This window comes from Pelodiscus sinensis, chromosome 10, assembly GCF_049634645.1.
Source record: "Pelodiscus sinensis isolate JC-2024 chromosome 10, ASM4963464v1, whole genome shotgun sequence".
Classification (NCBI taxonomy): Eukaryota; Metazoa; Chordata; order Testudines; family Trionychidae; genus Pelodiscus; species Pelodiscus sinensis.
In genome coordinates this window covers 38,387,597-38,410,697 of record NC_134720.1, presented here as the reverse complement: position 1 = coordinate 38,410,697, position 23,101 = coordinate 38,387,597, and the positions used below count along the sequence as shown (strand labels likewise).

At 49.2% G+C, this 23,101-nt stretch overlaps 1 protein-coding gene across 11 annotated transcripts in view; it reads left to right on the top strand.

Annotated features, from left to right (window-relative positions):
- The window catches only part of LRRC34 (leucine rich repeat containing 34), a 62,579-nt gene that overhangs the window by 7,804 nt on the left and 31,674 nt on the right, over window positions 1-23,101 (top strand). For 5 of the 11 annotated variants that reach the window (XM_075937927.1, XM_075937926.1, XM_075937928.1 and 2 more), the window contains one exon: window positions 11,880-11,980. The exons of the other annotated variants lie outside the window; for them this stretch is intronic. The gene's annotated coding sequence lies outside the window, so the exon portion shown is untranslated. The remainder of the gene's footprint in view (window positions 1-11,879; window positions 11,981-23,101) is intronic. 11 annotated transcript variants of the gene reach the window in all.

The following is a 23,101-nucleotide window of genomic DNA, read 5'->3' as shown; positions in this document are numbered from 1 at the left end:
ATATCTTATCATCCTCTCCAGACGGGGCAGTCTTCCAAGGAGACACCTCACCGCCAGACGATGGATGAGAATTCCAAGATCTTTTCAAAAGGGTAGCACAGACACAGAATATCCAGATGGCAGAGGTGCAGATGAAGCAATATAGGGTACTGAAAAACCTGCACCCAAGAAAACAATCTAGAGCAGCGCTCCCTATTGATGAGGCAATCCTGGAGCCAGCCATGGAAATCTGGCACACCCCTGCATCGGCTACGCCTACATCAAAGAGAGTGGAGAAGAGATACTTTGTCCCTTCTAAGGGTTTAGAGTTTCTTTTCACCCATCCCCAGCCAAACTCACTGGTAGTGGATGCAGCCCTCAACTGAGCCAAGAATCCACAGGTGAAAAACGCAGCAGTGGAAAAAGAGGCCAAAAAACTGGACATATTCGGTCGAAAAATTTACTCCTCTTCTTCGAGTAGTGTCCCCGTGGGTGCTCCACTGTAGGTGAAGGGGTGCCCTGAGCCGCAGATCGGAGCTTTGTAAAGCAGTTTCCCCTGTATAGCTTTGTATAGCAGAGCCCTTCCCGCCTCCTGAGGAGCGTGACTCAACCCCCTCCCTTTCAGTTCCTCTTTAACCGCCCTCGTCAGCGGTCGGAGCAGCCAGGAGCTCCCTGTCAGACTATCTGACTGCTTTCCCCTTAGTGATTTAGGCATAGTTAGCTTCCCCTGTTTTATCCTAGTTACTCTTTCCTCATTTCTTTACACACACACACACACACACACACACACACACACACACACACACACAAAAACTAGAAATAGGAAAAATAGACTTAATTAAATCCCCCCCTCAGGGGGCTTGAACTTATCTCAGACCGGGACTCCGGTGAACCTGCTTTCTCCCGCCTGTCAAAACAAGAAACACATAAAGACTTAAAAAAAAAAAAAAAAAGAAGAAGAAGCAAAACCACATAAACTATAACAATATAGAAGAGAAATATAATAATTTCTAGAGGGAGAGAGCCCACAATGTCCGGCTCCTCAGGGTTTAAAAAGTGCGGTCAATGCTGGGACCCAATGCCGGCTTCAGATGGCCACTTGGACTGCATAACGGTGTTTGGGGGAGACCCACTCTCCCCACAACTGTACCCACTGCAATTCCCTGATGGCGAGAGCCAGAAAAGATCGTGAGCTCCGCCTCAGGATGATTTTATTTGAAAGAGCTCTACAGCCTGCGGGAGAACAATCTGCACCACGGCAAGAACCCCCGCCACCTTCCACAAATGCCCCGAGACCCAGAGCCTCTCCATCCCACTCTCTTCCAGCCTCTTCCTCTCCCAAACACAGAGGAGAGGCACACCAGGCTGGGAAGTCCCCTGCCACTAAAGCTCTGGGGCAATCCTCCCACTCTGCACCGGTATCGGGGCGCTCAACAGCCGAGCGGCCCCGGGAGTGCTCTAAGCAGCCGGCACGGCATGAAAAGCTGGCGCCGCTTCAAACCGCGGTGCCGCTTGCAAGCGCGGCACCGCTTCCAGCCCTGGCACCGCTTCAAGCCTCTGTGGCGCCCCGAGAGCGTTCTAAGCAGCCGGCACGGCATGAAAAGCCAGCGCTGCTTCAAACCGCGGTGCCGCTTCAGAGCGCGGCACCGCTTCCAGCCCCGGCGCCGCTTCAAGCCTCTGCAGTGCTGAAAGCTACACCACGGATTAAAGCTGCGGTGCCTCTTAAAGTCACGGCACCGCAGCAAAAGGATGGGCAGCCTCCGAAGCCACTGACACCAACTGATACTCCGCTGGTCCTCTCACAGCCAGACAAGCAACTAGATGAGGCTCCTAGGGATCAGCCCCAACAAGAGACTGATCCATACAGCAGGCATCATGATCTGTGCCTGCCCTCTACTTCTTATTCTCTTGAGGGGTCCCCATCAAGGCAATCCCCTCCCAGGTCGATATCACTGTTGTCTCTTCACGACGCTCCCCTTCCTGATGATGACCACCACACGGTCTATTCCTCGCGACATCCGTCACCTGGGAAGGCTCGCTCCCACCATTATAGGGCTCCGCCACAACATGGCCCATGGCACCCATACTGGCCTTACCCACCTCCACCTTATCCACCGCAATGGGGACCCTGGGGACACTGGGAGCCATATGGACACTGTTCCCCACCTCGTTCCACTGCATCCCGGAGAAGTTTACCTCGGCCACAACCCCTACTTCCAGCAAGTTTTTCAGAGGACTATGTGGAACAAATCTCAGACAATGACTCAGATACTCAGTCAGTAAACGTCACACACTCTGATGCCCTTGATGCACAACCAGAGGACGCTGTAGTACCATCAGACACTGGAACGATTGACGATCTAAAACAGTTCCAAGAACTATTCAAGAGAGTAGCGACAAGCCAGAATGTCTCCCCGCAGGAGGTGCAGAAGAAACAATACCAATTGTTAAAGAATCTACATCCGACACTACAGGGCAAGATTGCCCTACCCATAGACGAGGCAATCATGGAGACCTCAGAAGATCTGTGGAATACGCCTGCATCCATCCAACCAACTAACAGGAAAATTGACAAAGTACTTTGTCCTCTCAAAAGACAACGACTTTCTCTTCACTCACCCACAACCTAACTCACTAGTCGTGGACTCAGCACAACAACGAGCGAAGCTTCCACAGTATAGGATGGGCAATGCAGACAAGGACCACAAAAAGTTGGACTCCTTTGGCAAAAAAGTATACTCCTCTTCAACCCTACAACTCAGAATATCAAATTACTCTGCTCTCTTAGCAAATCACAACTTTGACAACTACTCAAAACCGGGAGAACTAATGGCACATCTCCCTGACTCCAAAAGACCCATCTTAAAATCAATAGTTCATGAGGGCCATATGATCGCCCACGCCGCTCTCCAAATGGCAATGGATTTAGCTGACACTGCAGCCCGAGTTACAGCTACAGCGGTGGTGATGCGTAGAGCTTCTTGGCTACAGTCGTCTGGCGTTCCCTGCGAACTCCAGCCCAAAGTGGAGGACTTGCCATTTGACAAACAAAAGCTCCCACAGTGGGAATCCATAACATTGGACCGCTGGGTCCTAGAGATAATTCGAGTGGGCTATACCATCCCTTTTATTTCTATCCCCCCTACCCTTCCCCCTACCCCGTCCCTTTTCAGGGACCACTCGCACAAAACCCTTCTAAAACAAGAAGTCAATCGGCTCCTTGTCATTGGGGCTATAGAAAGGGTACCCCGAGAGTTCCACGGGAGAGGGTTTTACTCGAACTATTTCCTGACCGAGAAAAGAACAGGGGGCTGGAGACCTATATTGGATCTCCGCAAACTGAACAAATTTCTCAAGAGACAACGTTTCAAGATGGTCACTCTTTCCGCTATCATTCCTGCGCTAGATCGAGGGGACTGGTTCGCAGCCCTCGACCTCCAAGATGCCTATTTCCATGTAACCCTCCACCCCGCCCACAGATGCTACCTATGCTTCACGTTGGGACTGGACCATTTCCAGTACAAGGTTCTTCCTTTCGGTCTCTCATCAGCTCCGAGGGTATTTTCGAAGGTACTGGCGGTCGTAACTGCGTATCTCAGATGGCAGAATGTCATCATATTTCCCTACCTAGACGACTGCCTTCTAAAGGGATCCTCACACGCCGAAACCGCCTCTATGATACATACGACCACGGCCCTCCTCAGTCGTCTAGGCCTTCTAGTCAACCAAGACAAATCAATTCTGCACCCGGTTCAAGATATAGAGTTCATTGGCGCACGCCTGGACTCAGTTACAGCCCGGGCATAACTACCTCAACAACGCTTTGCAACCATGCAAGAAATTATAAACGGGATGCTCACAGTTCCTACCACCACAATACTTACATGCCTCCGAGTAATGGGACACATGGCTTCCACCACCTACGTAGTCCACCATGCTTGTCTGCACTTTCGATGTTTTCAGCTCTGGATTGCAACCGTTTATATCCCATCACGACACCCTCGAAACAAAACGTTTACTATCCCATCAGACATGCTCGCATCCTTACGATGGTGGACAGTGCCAAACAATCTTCTGACGGGGGTTCCGTTCCAACAAACCGAACCCACTATTCAAATCACCACAGATGCTTCCCTGCTCGGCTGGGGGGCACATATGGAAGGTCATGAAGTTCAAGGCAAGTGGTCCCCAAATGAGACACTCTTACATATCAATCTCCTCGAATTGAGGGCAGTAAGAAATGCCTGTGCACACTTTGCCTCCGACATCGCCAATCACACAGTCCGCATCCTAACAGACAACATCTGCGCGATGTTCTACATAAACAGACAGGGTGGAGCCCGCTCCCGCTCTCTATGCGCGGAGGCTATTCACCTGTGGAATGCGTGCATCCGCAACCAAGTCACCCTTATAGCATCCTACCTGCCCGGAGTGAACAATACCAAAGCGGACTCCCTCAGCTGAAACTTCACCGCGGACCACGAATGGGAGTTTCATACGGAGGTGGCGAACTCAATTTTCCACCAGTGGGGATGGCCATTGATAGACCTCTTTGCTTCTACCCAGAACATCAAATGTCCCCAATTCTGCTCACGTGCGGGACTTGGCAAACACTCTCTGGGGGATGCCTTCCTAATCAAATGGATAGCCCCTCTACACTACGCCTTTCCTCCCATACCGCTCATCCCAAGAGTTCTGCGCAAGATCCTGAGAGACAAAGCCCTAGTCATCCTGATTGCGCCATCATTGTCTCGCCAAACCTGGTATCCATACCTTCACAGGCTAGCGGTCCAGCCACCCCACCCACTACCATACCGGATAGACCTACTATCTCAGGACGATGGCAGGAAACTGCATCCACAACTCAATACCCTGCATCTTCACCAAAGTGGAGCCCTGTGCCTCACCACTAAATACCATCCTAGACTACATTTTGGACCTTAAAGCATCAGGACTGTCAATCTCCTCTCTAAGAGTACACCTCTCTGCAATAGCAGCATTTCATACCTTAGTAGACGGCTTCTCCATTTTTAACCATCCTATTACGAAGAGATTCCTCAAGGGACTCCAGAATGTGTACCCACCACATAAGGCCCCACCCCCTTTGTGGGACCTAAATCTTGTTTTGAACTGCCTCACCAGACCTCCCTTTGAGCCACTGGCAACGGTACCACTTCCCTTCCTTTTTATGAAAGTCTGCTTCCTCTTAGCCATTACCTCCGTCAGGAGGGTGAGCGAACTTGGAGCATTAATGTCAGAACCTCCTTACACAGTTTTCACGAAGGATAGGGTAATACTGAGACCCCACCCCACGTTTTTGCCAAAGGTCTGTACAGAATTCCATCTCAACGAACCAATCTTATTACCTACCTTTTTCCCAAAACCGCATTCTTCGCAGACAGACGCCAGCTTGCACACTCTGGACATCTGGAGGGCTCTGGCCTTCTTCCTAGATAGAACAAAACCATTTCGTAAATCTGAAAGACTTTTTATCTCCATTGCTGAACGATCCAAAGGGACACCGATATCATCGCAACGAATCTCAAAGTGGATATCGACATGTATAATCAAATGCCACTCTTTGGGCAATAGACCGCTACAACGCCCACCACGAGCACATTCTACTCGAGCCACGGCTGCTTCTACAGCCTTTCTGGGCAATGTCCCCTCAAGAGACATTTACCGGGCAGCATCATGGTCTTCAGACCATACTTTTGCTAAGCACTACACTATCCTTCCACAACTCAAGAGTGATTTAGCAGTTGCCACAGCAGTACTCTCTACGACTGCTAAACAATGACTCCGGCTCCCTCCAGCCTTACATTGAATACTGCTTTGTAGTCACCTACAGTGGAGCACCCTCGAAGTGCCTCGGGGACACTACTCGAAGAAGAAAAGGGAGTTACTCACCTCGTTCAGTAATGAGTGTTCTTCGAGATGTGTGTCCCCATGGGTGCTCCACGACCCTTCCTACCTCCCCTCTGCTCGGAGTCAAAATTCTCGGGCGGAGACGAGGAACTGAAAGGGAGGGGGTTGAGTCATGCTCCTCAGGAGGCGGGAAGGGCTCGAGACGCTTCCTGGGCATGCGTGGCTCAACAGGGGAAACTGCTATACAAAGCTCCGATCTGCGGCTCAGGGCAACCCTCCACCTACAGTGGAGCACCCACGGGAACACACATCTCGAAGAACACTCGTTACTGAACGAGGTGAGTAACTCCCTTTTCGTCCACACTCCTTCTTTGCATTGCCAACTACATGGCTCTGCTTTCCAATCATGGCTTTGATAACATCGCCAAGTTGGCAGAGCTCGCCCAGAACACTTTGGAAGCGGACAAGGCTCTATTGCGTGCTGTAGTGCAGGAGGGCTATGATTGCTCCAGGGCAAGCCTCCAGATTGCCATGGATGTTGCAGACACTGCGGCAAGATCAATAGCTACTGTGATATCCATGCACAGAGCATCATGGCTAGCTACGGCGGGCGCCCCTAGGGACTTGCAAGCTAAAGTTGAAGACCTTCCATTTGACAAATTAAAACTGTTTGCGGATAAGACCGACGAAGTCTTGCATAACGGGAAAGACTCTCCTATAACCCTCCATACACTTGGCATGTATGTACCACCATTCCAACGCAGAAGGCATTTCCTGCATCGGAGAAGATACGACTACCAATTCCACAAGCAACAGCCTCGGCCTTTTGATCCAAGCAAAGGCCACAACGCAGATGCCCGCAACCATCCAGAGAGACTAACGCACCACATACAAAGCAGCAAGTTTGACTCCTCCATTGGGGGCACAAACCACACCAGTCGTCCTTGTTAACACTGCCAGTGCCATCCCCATTTTCCATCATCGTCTTCAGCCTTATTACGATCACTGGGCCGAGATAACGACCGACAAATGGGTATTAGAAGTGATAAGATCAGGCTTCACTATCCCCTTTACTTCCATTCCTCCTACCACCCAACCACCCCCGTCCCTTTTCAGGGACCCCTCTCATGAGGACCTTTTGCAACAAGAAGCCCATTGCCTACTTGCCATCGGGATGATAGAGAAGGTCCCAGACGACCTCAAAAGAAGAGGGTTCTATTCACACTACTTCCTGACGCAAAAGAAGACGGGGGTGTGGCCCTGACTCAATTGATCTGTGCCGGCTCAATCGTTACCTTCAAAAACGCCATTTCAAAATGGTAACCCTTATGACAATAATCCCATCTCTGAACCACAACAACTGGTTTGCTGCCCTCGACTTGCAGGATGCTTATTTTTCACATCACAGTTCATCCAGCGCACAGACGGTTCCTGCGCTTCGTGACAAACAAGGAGCATTTCCAATACCGCATCCTCCCGTTCGGCCTGGCATCAGCAGCTCCCGGAGTTTTCTCAAAGACTCTAGCAGTCGTTGCTGCACATCTCTGCTGCAGACAGGTACTCATATTCCTTTACCTGGATGATTGCCTGATCAAGGCGCCAACACATCGGGAGGCCGTGCAGATGATTTCAATGACCAGACGAATGTTCGATTCCCTTGGTCTCATAGTGAACGAACAAAAGTCGACCATCGTTCCCACACAAATATAAAGTTCATAGAGGCAGTCCTCGACTCCCTTATGGCAAGGGCATACTTACCTCTAGGTTCCACGTGATACAAGAACTTGTGAAGGTCTTCGACAAGGCTCCGACTGTATCCGTCCATACCTGCCTTCATCTCCTAGGTCACATGACATCCACCACCTTTGTCATCCCTCATGCCAGACTTCACTTCAGAGACCTTCAACACTGGTTAGCAAGTGTATACATGCCACAAAAGCACAGCATTCACAAAACGGTCACGGTGTGGCCCCACGTCTGGGATTCCCTGCATTGGAGGATGCAAACCAGGAGTCCCATATCATTGTCCACAGCCCACCGCGCTGATAACAATGGATGCTTCACTCATTTGTTGGGGTGCGCACATGGACAACGAGCGCATTCAGGGCAAATGCTTCCCCACAAAAAGGGGTTTTCACATCAATCTCCTAGAATTATGCGCCATCTTTCTTGCATGCAAGCACTTTCTTCCATGCATATGGAACGCCTCCATCAGGGTTTTCACAGACAACGTGGCAACGATGTATTATGAGAACAGACAAGAGGGCGCAAGATCACACTCCCTCTGTGCTGAAGCAGTGCAGTTTTAGAACTGGTGCATAAGGAACGACGTCACCATAACAGCATCTTACTTACCTGGCATCAGCAATGTCATTGCAGATTCTTTGAGCAGACGGTTCCCCTTAGATCACGAGAGGGAAATAAAATCGGACATATTGCATCGCATCTTTCAGAGGTGGGGAACATCAGCAGTAGATCTGTTTGCCCCGGGACACAACGCCAAGTGTCCTCTGTTCTGTTCCAGAGTGGCCGTGGGAAGGGGTTCTCTAGGCGACGCTCTTCTGACCACCTGGCAGAGATCGCTCCTTTACGCTTTTCCCCCGACAGTCCTCATCCCAAGGACTCTCGAGAAAATAAGGCTGGAGGCAGCGACAGTCATCCTGATAGTTCCGGCATGGCTGAGACAAGCATGGTACCCATTTTTGCACAAGATGTCCATATGGCCACTCCCTCTTCACCCAGGGCTTCTCTCACAGGAGCAAGGCACTCTCCTGCATCCCAGGCTCGATGTACCTCACTTCACAGCATGGCTGGTAACTGGCTCAAAAATGACGAGACCCTTTGTTCGGAATGGGTCAAGACAATATTGATGAGCAGCAGGAAGATTTCTATCCGAAAAACTTACCTGGCAAAGTGGCGCAGATTTGCACCGTGGTGTCGTACTCATAACACGCAACCTCTCGCCTCTCCTCTACATCAGATCCTTGACTACATCCTCCAGCTCCACTAATCCGGACTTTCCATGTCATCCCTGAAAGTTCATTTAGTGGCTATCAGTGCTTTCCATGATTCAGTACACGGCTCTTCAATATTTTCTCACCAAACCACGAAAAGATTCCTAAAGGGCTTGATGAACATACACCCACCTCACAGGCCACCACCCCCGGTTTCGAACTTAGACTTGGTGCTACATACCATCGTTTACCCTCCTTTTGAGCCCTTAGCATCGGTACTGTTGCGAATGTTAACAATGAAGGTGATATTCTTACTAGCTATCACTTCTGCACGCAAAGTCAGCAAGCTGGGGGCATTGATGGGAAGTCCTCCCTACACAGCTTTCTCTAAGGATGCAGTGACATTACAACTACACCTGGTGTTTACGCCTAAGGTCAATTCATCTTTTCATATCAGCCAACCCATAGTTCTAGCCTCATTTTATCCTAAGCCGCACTCTTCTCGCTCCAAGGCCTTATTACATATGCTTGACTTTCGACGGGCTCTCTCCTTTTACATAGAGAGAACCCGCTCATGGAGACGTATGGATAGGCTGCTCAAATCGATAGCGCAGCGTTCCAAAGGCAATCCACTCTCGAGCCAAAGTATTTCCAGACTCATTACTACTTGCATTACTACATGTCATTCACTCAGAGCTAGACCACTCGCTTCACAGCTTATTGCTCACTCTACTAGGGCGGTGGCTACCTCCATTGCTTTTGCGCGAGGTGTCCCTCTTAGTGACATTTGCTGGGCAGCCACCTGGTCTTCCAGTACCTCATTTATGCACCATTATGCTATAGTATATCGTTGGGCCACAGACTCTGCTATAGCATCTGTGGTTCTCTCATCTGCAAAAAATCATTGACCCGGTGTGCACCTTGGGTACTGCTTTATAGTTACCTAGAGTAGAACACCCACGGGGACCACTCGAAGAAGAAGAAGGGGAAGTTACTCACCTTGCGTAGTAACGATCGTTCTTTGAGATGTGTTCCCATGGATGCTCCACGTCCCGCCCTCCTCCCCGCTCCGGGTCTTCTCTTCTGTCTCGTTGCTGGTTCCGAGCAGTGAGAGGAACTGGCGAGGGACCAGACCACTCAACGAGAGAAAAGGCGCGAACGGCGCACGATGGCTACTGCTCAGGCACGGCACGGCCGACTACAGCTACGAAAAGCCTCTGACTAGCGGCGCCGGGACAAGCCTGACACCTAGAGTGGTGCACCCACAGGGACACATCTCAAAGAACGATCGTTACTATACAAGGTGAGTAACTTCTCCTTCTCTGAGATCCTGCAAGACAGTGTTGCAGCAGACTATGTACAGAGACGCTGGTAGGTGTTTCCGACAACCAGTGGGTCTGACAGTCTCGCTGGGGCCCTGGGTAAGATGTGCGGTAGGGGAGGGGCCCTCAGGTGGAAGGGGTAGACAAGGGCAGCCAGACCTCAGTGCTGCCTGGTCCATGGCACGTCCTCCCCAGCCCTCACATCCACCTGGAACACACCACGTAGCACTCTGGAGGTGATTTAAAGGGCTTGGGGCTCCAGGCACCAGTAGTAGCAGGCTGGGAGATTCAGGCCCTTTTGAATTGCCAGGCCCTGGGGCAATTACCACCTTTGCCCCCCTCTCCTGTAATTGGGCCTGCTGACAGTATGGGGAAAAGCTCATGAGTTGCAGCAGAAAAAGGAGAGAGATGCACCAGGGCATAATGGGGCTTCTCCAGCAACAAACACAGATACTGCATTCTCTTGACCTACAGGTTCAGCAAAGATGGGTTCACTTCCCTTGCAGTCAGTGGAGAACTCCATGTAAGCACCTCACTAGGCCACCAACTTTCTGTGTAGCATCAGGGGCTGTGTTTCCATGCCTACCATTGTATGCAGGAGGACAGTAAGAACAGTTTTAATGTAAACTGACCCTAGAGAGCCACAGTGGCTGTTTGTGTAGGCACAGTGGACTGAAATGGACATGAATATTCTTTCCCCTTGTAATTTATTTAAGAATTTTTAATTGTATTTTTTATATTGTACATATATTTTTTGCACTAGTTTGGGGAGGCAATACAATCATTTTTTTTCAATTAATGAATCTTTATTGCATCACAACATATGCTATAGAACAGGGTGGGCAATAATTTGTTTTGAGGGAGGAGCACTCCAAGATTTTGGAAAGTGGTCAAGGGCTACAATTTTCCGTGGAAGAGGGGCAGTTTCTAGGATGGAGGTTGGGTGCAGAAGGGTGCATGGGATAAGGGACTGGGGTGTAGAATATGGTGAGAGATCTGAGAGGGAGTTTGAGTGAAGGAGGGGGTTGTAACTTGGGCCAGGGGATTCAGGTGCAGGGTCCCTCAGACAGGTTGGACTCCCTGCCTGCTGCAGCCCCAGAGCATTGAAAATGCAACCTGCTCCCTCCACATGGCTCTCAACCTGAGGAGGGGGGAGAGGCTTGTACTGCCCCCATCCCCAGGCCAATCCCTCATATCCTATTAGCTGGCTTTTTCTGGCCAATAGAAGATGAGTATTGGGCTTGGGGTGGGGAGATCACCCGAAGCCTCCCCCTCCTTCCAGAGTAAAGAGTCAATTTAAAACAGCAGCTGCTGCATGCCTGAGGGTCCCGGGAGGAGCGTCCATGGGCCGGATCTGGTGGCTTGGCGGGCTGAATCCAGCCTATTAGAGGTATCTTGCCCACCCCTGCTGTAGAATGTCTAGAACTATTTAAAGTACCCACTATTTGTCATTGTATGTGGTGACAGAACTTATAGGATCCGTGACAGAATGTAATAGTTATAAAGGTATAGCTAGCACTGCATATATACAATGTTATCATCATAAATGTACATCAGCCACCACACAGTTCCCTGCAACTCCGAAATTTCAGGACCAGGTAGAGAGCATAATTCATGACACCATATTACTTTACTATTTGTGGCTAGCTATTAAAGTGCTCTTTCAAGACTTTTAGCTGCATGTTGGCTGTTCATATTCATCAGATAGCCACTCCACCTCCACCCTGCTGGCAACATTTCCCCCTTTGCCTCACAGATATTATGCAGGATATGACTGGAAGTTATAATCATGGAGAGATTTTTCTTACTGAGATTCAATCATAACAGTTGATACTGACAGAATCCCCTCTATCAATCGTAAGTACATTCAACTGACATCATCTTCTAAGCTGGTTGTTGAATCTTTTCTTGGTGCTATTGAAATGACTTGGTTCATGAGCAAGTGGTTGACAGGGTCCCCTGGTATCACTTACTGACATTTCAGCTTCACCAATGGTAATCTCCTGATCAGGAAAAAATGTCCTTTGTTACAACATTATGAATCGTCCTCTGTCCTTAAACATGTAAGGGTATGTCTACACTACAGCACTAATTCGAACTAAGCTAATTTGAACTAGTGCATCTAGACCTAAAAACTAGTTCGAATTAGCGTTTTGCTAATTCGAACTAGCATGTCCACATTGAGTGGACCCTAAACCGAGGTTAAGGATGGCCGGAAGCAGTGCTGGCAGGGCATCAGATTAGGACTTAGAGCATGGAGCTGCTGTCTCAGGCTAACCGAGGGCTGTGCTTAAAGGGACCCGACCCCCTCCCCAGACAGACAGTTCTCAGGGGTTCCCTGCTCGCTTGTCTAACTCGATGAGGGACAGCAAAGCAGTCCTGGCTTGGAGTGACCTGAATGCCCACACTCGGCACATCACAGCGCTCGGCCATCAGCCCGGCTGCGCTTCCTGCAGGCTGCCATCTGGGGGGGGGTGTCAAGCGGGGGGCTGCAGGAGAGCTTCCACCCCGAGGAGCCCACAGAGCCACCCCAGTCCTCCCCATTGGGGGTTCGTACCCCATTCCTCCCTCACCTCCTTCCACTTACCCCCCCTAACCCCCCTTCCTGATGTACAAAATAAAGGACACGTGTGTTCAAATATAGAAACTCTCTTTATTGAACAAAACTCGGGGAGACTGGGAAAAGGAGGTGGGAGAGGGGAGGAAGAAACCTAGGAGGAGGGAGCTGGAAGGGGAAGCCAGGGGAAGGAGGAGGAGGGGAAGTATCAAACTATGGTGTGCCATATCTTCAGTACTGTGTACAGATGTGATCTCCTCACCCCAGAAAAGATATTTTGGCCTTGGAAAAGGTTCAGAAAAGGGCAACTAAAATGATCAGGGGTTTGGAACAGATCCCATATGAAGAGAGGCTAAAGAGACTGGGACTTTTCAGCTTACAAAAGAGGAGACTGAGGGGGGATATGATAGAGGTCTATAAAAGCATGAGTGGTGTGGAAAGGGTGAATAAAGAAAAGTTCTTCATTAGTTCCCATAATAGAAGGACTAGAGGACACCAAATGAAATTAATGGGTAGCAGGCTTCAAACGAATAACAGAAAGTTCTTCTTCACAAAGCAAATAGTCAACCTGTGGAACTCCTTGCTGCAGGAGGCTGTGAAGGCTAGAACTAGAACAGAGTGTACAGAGAAGTTAGATAAATTCATGGAGGTTGGGTCCATGGAGTGGTATTAGCCAGGGGGGTAGAAATGGTGTCCCTGGCCTTTGTTTGTAGAAAGCTGGAGTTGGATGGCATGAGACAAATCGCTTGGTCATTGTCTTCGGTCCATCCTCTCCAGGGTACCTAGTGTTGGCCGCTGTTGGCAGACAGGCTACTGGGCTAGATGGACCTTTGTTCTCACCCGGTATGGCCATTCTTATATTTTTATGTTCTAAGCTCAGGGCTCAGGGTCGGGGGTCTCACTGGACAACCCTGATTTTCATGCAAACCTGCTCCTGGGTGGCCAGGCTGGCAGCTATCTTGCCCTAGACGGCCACTTTCCTGTGCCTAGTGTGGAGGTCGTGGATGAGGTCCACGATCTCTGCACTAGATCAGGCAGGCGCCCACCTCTTGCGGCCCCAGGCAGGCTCCTGGGAGCCGCCAGCCTGGTCCCGGGAAGAGGGGGAGGGCTGGGTGGCAGCAGGTGGCTGGCTCGTGCCGTGCCAGGTGCAGGGTCTGCTAGCTGGGTGCTGGCAGGCTTGCACCTGGCATGGGCACCGTAGCCAGACTGTGCCCCTTTAAGGGCTCTGGGGCCGGGAGGGGGGCAGACAAGTTTCCCTGGTGGTGCCCAGAGTGGCCACCAGGGCAAGCTGGGGAGGGCTAGCCTCCCACTAGTTTGAATTAAGTGGCTACACAGCCCTTAATTCTAACTACTTAATTCGAACTAGGCGTTAGTCCTCGTAGAATGAGGTTTACTTAGTTAGAATTAAGCGCTCCGCTAGTTTGAATTAAGTTCGAACTAGCGGTTTGCCTGTGTAGAGCCTAAGAAAGTTAATTCAAACTAACGGCTGTTAGTTCGAATTAACTTTGTGGTGTAGACATACCCTGAGGGAGTTGGCAAATGTCATTGCAGAGCTTTTGGCCATTATCTTTGAAAATTCATGGAGACTGGGAGAGGTCCTGGATGGCTGGAAAAGGGCAAATGTAGTGCCCATCTTTAAAAAAGGGAAGAAAGACAACCCAGGAAACTATAGACCGGTCAACCTCACCTCAGTCCCCAGAAAAATCATGGAGGGGGATCCTCAAGGAGTCCATTTTGAGGCACTTGAAAGAGGGGAAAGTGATCAGGAATAGTCAATATACATTCACCAAGAGCAAGTCATGCCTGACCAACCTGATTAGCTTCTATGATGAGGTCCCTGGATGTATAGACATGGGAAAGTTGGTGGATGTGATATATCTTGACTTTAGCAAAGCTTTTGATACAGTCTCCCACTATATTCTTGCCAGCAAATTAAGTAAGTATGGATTGGATAAATGGACTGTAAGGTGATTAGATTGTCGGGCCCAATGGGTAGTGATCAATGGCTCAGTGTCTGGTTGGCAGTTGGTTTTAAGTGGAGTTCCCCAAGGATCATTTCTAGGGCCGGTTTTGTTCAACATCTTTTTTAATGACTTGGATGAGGGGATAGATTGCATCCTCAGCAAGTTTGCGGATGACACTAAGCTAGGGGGAGAGGTAGATACATTGGAGAGTAGGGATAGAGTCTAGAGTGACTTAGACAAATTGGAGGATTGGGCCAAAAGAAATCTGATGAGGTTCAAAAAGGACAAGTGCAGCGTCCTGCACTGGGGACAGAAGACTCCCAAACACTCTTACAGGCTGGTGACAGAGTGGCTAAGCAGCAGTTTGGCAGAAAAAGACCCGGGGATAACCGTGGATGAGAAGCTGGATGTGAGTCAACAGTGTGCCCTTGTAGTCAGGAAGACTAATGGCATATTAGGGAGCATTAGAGATGTTAAATTTCAAATAACTGACTAATCGAATAGTCGATGCAAATTACATCAACTATTCGATTAGTCAATAGGGCACTTCTGCCTTTGAAGCGTAGCAACAGCCATGAGGCTCTTACTACACTTCAAAGGCGAAAGCACTGCGAGGAGCACGGGGCCAGCGGCATCATGCTCCATGAGGCATTTCAAAGCATTAGTGCTACATTGAGCCTGGGGTCAGCGCGGGATTCCCCAGCTGATCCCAGGCTCCACATGGCCCTGCCACTTTGAAATGCCGCTTGCAGCCTGGGGACGCATCATCTGGCCCCGGGCTGCACATGGTGTTTCAAAGCAGCAACACCACATGGAGTCTGTGGTCTGGTAGAGGCTGCAAGTGGGTGGGGAAGCAACTAGTTAACTAGTCGTTCACATCCCCATGGTGCATTAGGAAGAGCATTTCCAGCAGATCTAAGTTTTTATTCCCCATTATTCAGCACTGGTGAGGCCACATTTGGAGTATTGTGTCCAGTTCTGGACCCCCTACTATGGAAAGGATGTGGATGTACTAGAGAGGGTCCAGTGGAGGGCAAACAAAAGATTAGAGGGCTGGAGCACATAACCTAAATTCCTCAGCCTCTCCTTCTAGGTCTATTTAGTCTGCAGAAAAGAAGAGTGAGGAGGGGATTTGATAGCAGCCTTTAGCTTCTTGAAGGGAGGTTCCAAAGAGGATGGAGAGAGGCTGTTCTCAGTAGTGACAGATGGCAGAACATGGAGCAATGGTCTTTCATTACAGTGGGAGAGGTCTAGGTTGGCTATTAGGAAAAACTATTTCACTAGGAGGGTGGTAAAGCACTGGAATGGGTTACCTAGTGAGGTGGTGGAATCTCCATCCCCAGAGGTTTTTAAGTCCCGGCTTGACAAAGCCCTGGCTGGGATGATTTAGTTAGGGTTGGTTCTGCTTTGGGCTCGATGGCCTCCTGAGGTCTCTTCCAGTCCTAGGGTTCTATGATTCTATGAATAGTGACCTAGAGTTGAATGAAAGGTATGTGTTTCAGCCAGCCAGACACCACCCACTGTGACGCATTTCCCTCTCCTGTTAATAGGGGGAACATAGGAGAGCTGATTTAAAGAACATTCACTTATCTCCTCTCCACCCACCCACCTGCCTCACTTTGGGGAAACAGCAGCAGCAGCCCCCTACCCAGCCAAAAAAAAGTGAGCTTCTGAGCCAGCCAGGGAAGTAGCAAGACAGGACTAACTGCTGATGGGGAGGGCATAATTTAACCCTACCTACAACTCGAGGGTCCTACCTCCTCCCCAGCAGGTAGCCCAGCCCTCCTCCTCAGTTCCCCATGGGAGTTTTAGGGGAGAAGGGGAAAAAAAGGTGGGGGTGGACCCAGATCTGCTCCATACTAACACACACCCACATAGAAGGGTTGTTCCAAATCCAAGCCAGCCAGAACACAGAGAGAAGCTATGCCTCCCCACATGGCTTCTAGAGGGGGGTCCTCTGTCCCAGGGAGAATGGGGAGCCTCCCCTGGTACCCACCCTGCTGCTTCTCCCACCAAAGCAGAGGATTTACCTGAGACGAGTGAGTGCGTCTGTTCTCCCTGACCCTGGCTGAGCTAGCTGCTGTGTTTCCCTTCTTCCTTAGCTGGCTGGCCCCAAGTAAGGTCAAGTTAGACTATCCATATGCATCCCCATCAGCACATGGCCCTGGGCAGCCCTATCTGTTGATGTATTTATGGCAAGATGGTGCCAAAATTGGGATATTTGTGCCATCTATCATCCCACCACAGTTCGGGAACACCACTGATGCAAATCCATCCACTATATCTTGCACAGAACCAAAAGGCCAGTCCTTAGGGTTGGCCCTTATCTCCCCAGTGCAGTCATCACTTGATTCTCAACTGTCAATGCAGCTCTAATTATAGCGCTCCTATGCTGGAAGGTTGGCGGTTCAGCGCACAGATCCAGGAAGGTGGCCTTTCACATCAGAAAATTCTGTAGCCAAGCGTTGTCTATCAAAATCTGTATTACCATATATTATTCTTCGAGAGACATCCCTGGGGGTGCTCCACAGCAGGTGTTGGTGTGTCCCAGTGCCACAGAGCAGATTCTTCTTAGCAGTGCATTAGGGCTATACATGCGCGGCATGCAAAGTGCGCGGGCCCTTCTCAGCACCACTGCGTACGTGGAGCCACCCTCCCCTCAGTTCCTTCATACCATCCCCAGCTCAAGACGGACCTCTGCCGTGTTCTTCATTCCTCAATAGTTTCTATAGATAAGTAGCTTAGTTTAATTTCCAAGTTCTTCTCCCTAGTTCTTACCAAGTTCTTCTTTTTAAAATAAAACATGCCTTTCATTCCTCCAAGTTGTTTTCCCCGCCGCTTACGGCTATCCACCCAGGATGATGGGATCACCTAGTTTTAAATGTTGCACAGATTGCAACGAGGCTATGCTGGCCTCAATCCCCCCCGATGCAACGAGGCTATGCTGGCCTCAATCCCCCTGATACAGAGGAAACAAAATGAAATTGATGACCCACAGCTCCGCGACTTGGGTCCGGACACATCATTAGATACAAACTCATCATCTGTGATGGACAAGGTTGTCATGTTGCTGCCCTCAGCATGACTTCACGCCTTTCCAAGAACTTTTTAAGAAAGTCACAGCTCACCTAAACATTTCAATGTAGGAAGTGCAGGATACACAACATGAGCTTACCTACATCCTGCAGCCTATGCCTTCCTCCAGAATTGCTTTGCCTATCAACTCAGCCATCATGGAACCAGACAAAATTTTCTGGCAAACCCCTGCCTCCATTCCTCCAACCAGTAAAAAGGCAGATTGGAAATACTCTGTTCCCTCAAAGTGGTTGGGGTTCTTATTCATACATACACCACCAAACTCTTTGGTAGTCGCTGCTGCTCATCAAAGAAATATACAACAGCAAAACCATTCCATTCCATCCGATAGAGACAACAAGAGACTTGATATGTTCTGCAAAAAGGTTTATACCTCAGCTACATTGCAACTGGGGCTATGTCTAGACTGCAGAGCTTTTCCAGGATACCCAAGGTATCCCGGAAAAGCTCTGCCGCATCCAAGGAACGCGTTCACTTTTTCGGAACAGTTTCCAAAAAAGCAGACGTATTCTTTCGGCATCCCTGTATTCGTCTTGATGAGAGGTATAAGGGCTTTCCAAATGAGTTTTTTTCCAAAATTTGGCCCCGTGTAGATGGACCAAATTTCAGAAAAGCCTCATTTGGAAGAAAAAAAAAAAGGCAGAAAAAGATACGCAATTTGCATATCTTTTTCTGACTTTTTTCTGCAGTGTAGACATAGTCTAAGAGTAGCCAACTATGTGGCATGCCTTAGCAAATGTGATTTAACAACTATACAAAGTTCAATTACAGGCAGTCCCAGGGTTACGTACAAGATAGGGACTGTAGGTTTGTTCTTAAGTTGAATTTGTATGTAAGTCGGAACTGGTACATATTGTAGGGGAAACTCTAGCCAAACATTTTTTTTAGTTTTGGATAGCATAGGGAAAGGTTAACTCCCCTCTAATGTTTGTTTTGCTGTCTGTTCCCCTGTTCAGAAGATTTCACATCTATTTCTGTCCCTGTGACAAACTCAGGACTAAAGGAGTAACTCATCAAATACCAAACAGCTCTGCACCATGCTTTGAGCTAATAGCTTTATTTCCACACACCACCTAGGGTTCTAGGAGGAGGGTCCTTTTTTTGCTAACACAATGAGGCCAGCACTTTGTTTGTTTTGGTGGAGTCTTTGTTTGCCCAGGGAGCCCAGCATGTATAGGGGGAGGAGGGGCGGAGAGGCTGCTTTTGTCTGCTGTTCGGCAGCCTGTTGCTCAGGGGAGGGGGCAGCCTGTTGCTGGCAGGGGGGGAGGGGGAGGTGTGCAGGATGCGAGGCCGCGGGGGGGGGGGGCAGCGGGCGTGGGGAGGCACTTTTCCTCTGCCCGGCAGCTCTGCGGGATCCCTGTCCCTGTGGCCAGCTGCTGCAGGCAGAGGCCAGTTGGAGCCGGCCGAAGAGCAGGAGGAGGTGGATTCTAGGACCCAGGTGAGCGAGCCCCGGGGACGCTGCTGCGCTCCGGGAGCCCGGCATGTATAGAGGGGAGGAGGGGCAGAGAGGCTGCTTTTGTCTGTTTGGCAGCCTGTTGCTCAGGGGAGGGGGCAGCCTGTTGCTGGCAGGAGGGTGGGGGGGGGGCAGCGGGCGTGGGGAGGCACTTTTCCTCTGCCCGGCAGCTCTGCGGGACCCCAGTCGGAGCCGGCCCGAGGAGGAGGAGGATCCTAGGACCCAGGTGAGCGAGCCCCGGGAATGCTGCTGCGCATGTGCGGGAGTTGCCTCACCCCGTTCGTATCTAGGGATCCGACGTAAGTCGGATCCACGTAAGTCGGGGACTGCCTGTATTTTATTGATATACCAGAGGCAAAAAAGCCACAATTTAGAGTGGTCATCATGGAAGGCCATGCAATATCAAAGACTGCTCTACAAACTGCCCTAGACGTGGCGGCCATGGCCCCAGCGGGGGCTCTTGTGCATTTCAAAGCGGCAGCACAGCATGGAGCCCAGGGTCAGTGGGGGGCTTTCTGCCATGCTACCGATTTGAAATGCCACACGGAGCCAGGGGCAGCTGGGGACTCCCTAGCTGACCCTGGACTCCGTGCGGCATTTCCCTGGAACCCGAGATCAGCTGGGGACTCCTCAGCTGACCCTGGGCTCCGTGCGGCATTTCCCCATAACCCAGGATCAGCTGGGGACTTCCAAAGGGCAGAACCGTGTATTGGTAGTGCTGTGTTCCTAGAGTGAAATGGAGTCCCCAGCTGACCTTGGGCTCCATGCAAATGCCGCAGCGGCATTTCAAAAGGGGCAGTGCCATACAGCTGATCCTGGGATCAGCTGTGCAGTGCTGCCCCTTTGAAATATTCCCTCTCTCCCTCTACCACTTTGCTGCCATTTGCTTATTGGATAGTCGACTAGTTCTTAACATCCCTAGTATCTGTCCGTCCTGCTCACAGACGGTTTTTCTATTTCACTCTAGATACGCAGCACTACCAATACACGGTTCTGCCCTTCAGACTTTCCATGGCACCAAGGGTTTTCTCTAAGTGGTTACAGCCCACCTCAGAAAACAGGATGTTCCCATATATCTGTACCATGACAATTGCCGTATCAAGGCAAGAACTCGAGACTACTTCTATTGTTGCCATCCAGTACAACAGTGCTTCCAATCATTGGGACTACTGATCAAGGAGAAGAAATCAGTTCTGACTCCAATTCAGTCAATACAGTTTATTAGGGCGCACCTCAACTCGCTATTCTGCCTCTCGACAGATTCCTAAAGATATGTGAGTTAGTCCAATTGCTCTGCATAATGCCACTGATCACAGTGCACAACTGTTTATACTGCTGGGACACATGGCGTCCTGCACAACCTATGGTTCTGAACGCACGTCTAGTCATGAGGTTCATCTAAGGAAGGTTCATATCAAATTGCAAGGCCAACCTACACTCCCTAACCAAAACACTGTCAATTCCCAATGCACTCAAAAGTGCATTATTGTAGTGGACAAAACCAGACAGTTTATGCAAGGGCATACCCTTTCAAACTCTGGAACCCACAGTGGTCATCACCACGGACGTTTCCCTCATGGGCTGGGGAGCACACATGAAAGATTTTACAACCCTGGGCTGATGGACTGTGGCAGAGAGGACGCTACACATCAATGTCCTTGAGCTCAGGGCTGTTCAGCTCGCATGCCAACACTTTCTACCTCACATCACCCTCACATAGACCTATTTGCCCCCAGGACGAACAAAAAGTGACCCCTTTATTGCTCCAGGGCAGACATCGGGAAGGACTTACTTGGAGACGCTCTTATCCTCAAATGGTATCATCACCTACTCTATACAGTCATCCCTCCGTTTACCCGCCTCAACAGAGTACTCATCAAAATACAGAGGGACAAAGCAAGGGTCATCCTCATAGCCCCCTGTTGGCCTCAACAACCGTGGTTTCCTTACCTGAACAGAATAACCTTATATTGTCGAATCACAATCTGAGCATATTATTACAACTGGGAACCAAAGCCCCGCAATGGACAATGGATTTCAGGAAGGCGGATTTTGGTAAGCTCAGAAAACTGATAAGTAAGGTCCCATGGGAATCAAGACTGAGGGGAAAACAAGTGAAGAGAGTTGGCAGTTTTTCAAAGGGACATTGTTAAGGGCCCAAAAGCAAGCTATTCTGCTGCGTAGGAAAGATATAGAATATGGCAAAAGACCAGCTTGGTTTAACCATGAGATCTTACATGATCTAAAAATAAAAAAGGAGTCATCTAAAAAATGGAAATTAGGACAAATTACAAAGGATGAATATGGGCAAATAACACAGGAATGCAGGAGCAAGACTAGAAAGGCAAAGGCACAAAATGTGCTCAAACTAGCTACAGGAATAAAGGGAAACAAGAAGACTTTTTATAAATACATTAGAAGCAAGAGGAAGACCAAGGACAGGGTAGGCCCACTGCTCAGTGAGGAGAGAGAAACAGTAACAGGAAACTTGGAAATGGCAGAGATGCTTCTTTGTTTCGGTCTTCACCGAGAAGTCTGATGAAGGAATGCCTAACATAGTGAATGCTGGGGGAAGGGAGTAGGTTTAGAAGATAAAATTAAAAAAAAAGTTAAACATCACTTAGAAAAGTTAGATGCCTGCAAGTCACCAGGGCCTGATGAAATGCATCCTAGAATAGTAAAGGAGCTGATAGAGAGTTATCTAAGCCTCTAGCTATCATCTTTGGAAAATCACAGGAGACAGGAGAGATTACAGAAGTCTGGAAAAGGGCAAATATAGTGCCCATCTATAAAAAGGGAAATAAGAACAACCCAGGAAACTACAGACCAGTTAGTTTAACTTCTGTGCGAGGAAAGATAAAGAAGCAAGTAATTAAGGAAATCATCTGCAAACACTTGGAAGGTGATAAGGTGATAGGGAACAGCCAGCATGGATTTCTAAAGAACAAATCATGTCAAACCAATCTGATAGCTTTCTTTGATAGGATAACGAGTCTTGTGGATAAGGAAGAAGTGGTGGATGTGGTATACCTAGACTTTAGTAAGGCATTTGATACGGTCTTGCATGATATTCTTATCAATAAACTAGGCAAATACAACTTAGATGGGGCTACTATAAAGTGGGTGCATAATTGGCTGGATAACTGTACTCAGAGAGTAGTTATTAATGGTTCTCAATCCTGCTGGAAAGGCATAACAAGTGGGGTTCTGCAGGGGTCTGTTTTGGGACCGGCTCTGTTCAATATCTTCATCAATGATTCAGATATTGGCAAAGAAAGTATGCTTATTAAGTTTGCAGATGATACCACGCTGGGAGGGGTGGCGACTAATCTGGAGGATAGGGTCGTAATTGAAAAAGAGCTGGACAAATTGGAGAAATGGTCTGAGGTAAATAGGATGAAGTTTAATAAAGACAAATGCAAAGTGCTCCACTTAGGAAGGGACAATCAGTTTCACACATACAGAATAGGAAGCAACTGTCTAGGAAGGAGTACGGCAGAAAGGGATCTAGGGGTTATAGTGGACCACAAGCTAAATATGGGTCAATAGTATGATGCTGTTGCAAAAAGGGCAAACATGATTCTGGGATGCATTAAGAGGTGTATTGTGCACAAGACATGAGAAATCATTCTTCTGCTCTACTCTGCGCTGGTTAGGCCTCAGTTGTAGTATTGTGTCCAGTTCTGGGCACCACATTTCAAGGAGGATGTTGGGAAATTGGAGATGGGCCAGAGAAGAACAACAGGAATGATTAAAGGTCTAGAGAACATGACCTATGAAGGAAGACTGAAAGAATTGGGTTTGTTTAGTTTAGAAAAGAGAAGATTGAGGGGGGACATGATAGCAGTTTTCAGATATCTAAAAGGGTGTCATAAGGAGGAGGGAGAAATCTTGTTCATCTTAGCCTC